This window comes from Coenobita brevimanus, chromosome 3 (assembly GCF_032717465.1).
Source record: "Coenobita brevimanus isolate Jiangsu-jjx chromosome 3, ASM3271746v2, whole genome shotgun sequence".
NCBI classification, from domain to species: domain Eukaryota; kingdom Metazoa; phylum Arthropoda; class Malacostraca; order Decapoda; family Coenobitidae; genus Coenobita; species Coenobita brevimanus.
The window spans coordinates 10,401,402-10,405,874 of NC_136956.1; positions in this window are offsets into that span (position 1 = coordinate 10,401,402).

The window sequence follows — 4,473 nt, forward strand, 5'->3', positions numbered from 1 at the left end:
AAAAAGATTCTCAAAAGTCACTAAAATTCCACCCATGGTAAGTGGTACGGTTATTGTAAGATTACCATGGTTATGTCTTCCTACAGTAACCAGTTTACGCAGTTAATTGTTATACCAATAGTACCAAGCAAATCAATTCTGTTTACGTAGGGTTATGTTTTTCGTTATAAAAGCTCACATTGACAGTCCACGAGGCAGGAGCCCTCTCTCCCTCTTTTTTTCTCAGTTTTCCTCTTGCTCTTCTTTCCTTTCCCCGTCCTTTCTTTTCCTTCTCCCCTTACTTCTGTACCTCTCCCTCCTTCATTTTCCCCAGTTACATGCAGAATTTATAAAAGAATGCAATAAGAGGAAAATTAAAAGAAAAAAAAAACAGTATGCATCTTCCTGTCAGTGGCTGCTGCTTCCTCTTCTCTCTCTCTCTCTCTCTCTCTCTCTCTCTCTCTCTCTCTCTCTCTCTTTCTGTGTGTGTGTGTGTGTGTGTGTGTGTGTGTGTGTGTGTTCTTACCTTACCTAATTGTTCTTACCTAATTGTATCTTTACAGGAATGAGTCAAGCTCGTACTGTCCCGTGTCTTAAATCATATTTATCGTACATATCCATAAATTTGTGAATTGATTTGGCACACACTATTTCATTCGGTAGTGCATTCCATTGATCAATTACTCTGTTTGGGAAACAGAATTTCCTTACGTCTTTATCACCTCTCTTCTTATGCAGATTTTTGCAGTGTCCTCTCGCTGATGCTTCTCCATATGTTAAGTAATCATTTATGTCTATTTTCTCCTTCCCTGATATGCACTTATATAGCATTATCATGCCACCTCTTTTCCTTCTCTCCTGTAGTGTTGGTAGATTCAGTTTCTTTAGTCTTTCTTCGTAGCTTAGGTCCCTTAGGCTTGGTATCCATCTTGTAGCGGCCCTTTGAACTTTTTCAATCTTGTCTCTGTGTTTTTTGAGAAGAGGACTCCAGACTACTGATGCATATTCCAGGGTTGGTCTAATGAATGATGTTATTATCCTTCTTAGCATATCTTCATTTATGTATGTGAATGCTATTCTCATATTTGCAAGCAGTGTACACATGTTCCGTACCTTCTCGCTGATGTGGTCAGCCAGAGATAGTCTGTTATTGATAATCACACCTAGGTCTTTCTCTCTTTCTGATGTGTATAGGATTTTATTTCCTAACTTATAATCCCAATCAGGTCTTTTTCCACTTTTACCAAACTTGATTACATGACACTTGTCCACATTGAAATCCATTTGCCATGTACTACTCCATTCATGAAGTTTATTTAATTCTTCTTGTAGCTCTTTACAAGAGTCTGTGTTACAATTCTCCTTTGTATTTTTGCATCATCTGCAAACATATTCAGATAGCTCTCATTTCCAGTGTCATTGTTTATATCATTTATATACACTAAAAACATGATTGGTGCCAGCACTGAACCCTGTGGTACTCCACTAGTCACTTCTTTCCATGATGAGTAGTTTCCTCTTAGTACTGTTCTCATTTCTCTTTTTATGAGAAAGTCTTGCATCCAACAAAACAGTTTGCCTCGAATTCCTCCTTGATGGTACAGTTTTCATAAAAGTCTTTGGTGTGGTACTGTGTCAAAAGCTTTCTTGAAATCTAAATAGATACTGTCCACCCATCCTTCTCTTTCCTGTATTGTGTTTGTTACTCTGTCATAGTAGCTCAACAGATTAGTAACACATGATTTTCCTTTTCTGAAACCAAACTGTCTTTCTGTTATCATACTGTGTTCTTGTAGATGATTTACCCAAGCTTTTCTTATAAGCTTTTCTAATACCTTGCTTACAACACTGGTCAGTGATACTGGTCGGTAGTTGAGTGGATTTTGTCTATTTCCTTTCTTGAATAAGGGGACAATATTTGCTTTTTCCAAATATCAGGTAGTTTACCTTGACTCAAAGATTTCTTGAAAATTAAAAATAATGGTTTACTTAACTCCTTTGCACATTCTCGTAGTACCCAACATGAAATTTCATCAGGACCACTTGCTTTTCCTCTGTCTAATCTACTTAACTCCTCCTGTATTACTTTTTCTGCTATTTGTATATCTGGTAGTATGTGTGGACATGCATGTTCCACATAATCCCTCTCAAAATTTTTTTCTTCTGTAAAAACTAATTGGAAATTCTTATTTAGTGCTTCACAAATATCTTTCTCTTGTGTATAAGTGATTCCCTCGTCCGTAATGGATTGTATTATATCTTTTACTTTGGTTTTGCTTCTGATGTAGCTGTAAAACAGCTTTGGTTGATCACTACTTTTATTTATTATATCCTCCTCAAACTGTTTTTGGGCTTCCCTCCTTATTCTTCTATAATCGTTTCTTGCCTGTTTGTAATTATTATGCGCCCTTTCAATACTGTGTCTTCTGTATCTATTCCACAACAAATCTCTTCTTTCTTTTGATTTTTTACATTCTATATTGAACCATTTCTGTATTTTCTTATCTGCTTCTTTGTGCTGTGGGATGTACTTCTGGACTCCTATTTCATAAAATTCACAGAATTTTTTATATACAGCATTTAAATCTTGTCCTCTAAGCTCATTTTCCCAATCAACTTCTAAGAAATACTTCTTTAGGTCTTGATAATTTACTTTTTTATAGTTTAGGCTCTTTTTGTAACTGTCATTGCTGTTAACTATGTCATGTGCTATCCTGAAGTTATAATTTAGTACTGCATGATCGCTTTTGCCGAGTGGAGGGTGATATATTAAACTGTCAATATCATTTTCTTGCCTAGTAAATATTAGATCTAGCACTGAAGGTACATCATGTCCTCTTTTTCTGGTGGTTTCCCTTACATGTTGCGTTAGGAAAAACTCTTGCACGAGATCCAGGAGGTTTTGGTCCCAACAGCTCTCTTGGCTAATTATATCTAGAGTATTCCAATTTATATTTGTATTAAAATCCCCAGTTAGTATCATTCTTTCCGATTTCTCTTCCATTTTATGTAGTAATGATCTTAAATTCTGAATTGTACTCTCTGCCATGTCCTCATATTCATCTCTTTCCCATGTGTTTGATCTGGGTGGCATGTACAAATTGGCTACAATTACTTTCCCTTCAGATGTGTTGATCTCTACTGCAATCAGTTCTACTTGTGATGGTATATCTAGCTTTATTTCATTGACTTTTAGATTTTTCTTAGTTAATATTATAATTCCTCCCCCTTTTTTAAATTTCTGTCTCTTCTCCATATATTGTATTCCTCTAAGTTTAGTATGTCATTGGATATCCTTGGTGTTAATTTTGTTTCAGTTAGGCATATTATTTGTGGTTCATTTTCTCTGACATATTCATCTCTAGTAATTTAGATACCATTCCATCCACATTTGAGTACATCAACTTTATCATCTTGTTTATATACTTGTCATGACATGGTTTTACTACTTTCCTCCTTTTTCTTCCATTCTGTTTGTGTACCACTTTCGTACCTGCAATCCTATTACTTTGTAAAAAAAATTTCTTCTTCTCCTCTTCTGATCTTCCCTCATTTTTTGTTTTTGCTTCCTCCCTTTTCTCTTTCAGTAATTCCAGTTCCTCTTGTGTTAGGCATCTTTTAATCCATACAGTTTTGAACTCCTCTTTTTCCATAAGATTCTTTGCATTTTTTAGTATCTCTTCCACAGTGTTTACACTCTGGAAAGTCATCTTTAGAGGTCTTGTCCTGCTTTTCTCGTATTTCCCTAACCTTTTTTGTTCCTCTATGTCTTTACTACAGACTTCCTCTGATACTTCTTTCAGTAAGCTCATTACATTTGCCATCTCCTTTTTGTCTCTTGTGATCTTGTTTTTAACTTCTTCCTCTTCTATACCAGTGATTACTATAGATTTATTTATATCTACTGAATCTCTGACTAACTTTGGATTGTTTTGGATTATTCTTTTCACTTACTGTTTAATGCTTTTTTCCTCCACCCTTGTTTCTAAGTCTTTCTTTACTTTCACCATTTCAGCATACGTGGTTTCCACATCATTTTTGTAGCTTTGCACAGCTTCATTCACCTGTGTTATCTTCTCCTCAATATCACTGCTCTGGTCTATAAGACTGCTTACTTGCCGAATTGTCTCTGTCATTTTTGAACTCTTCCATAACACTCTCGCGATTGACTACTGTACTTGCCATTTCACTCAGTTTCTTCCTAAGTGTACTCAATTCCACTGTTAGTTCACTGACGGTTGTGTCTTTCTTGTTGGCCTCCCTTCCTAGTTTTTCTATTTCTTCCTTTTGCAAGTGCATCTGCTTCTTTATTTCATCAATTTCATTTTTGAAAGCCATTTCTAGTGTGTGTACACGTTCAACCAGTCTATTGTGAGTCTCCACTTCAACCAGTTCTTGGTGTGTGTGTGTGTGTGTGTGTGTGTGTGTGTGTGTGTGCAGAACAAAGCAACAGAGAAAATTAAAGGGAGATAATATTAGTGCTTCTGTCTTCTT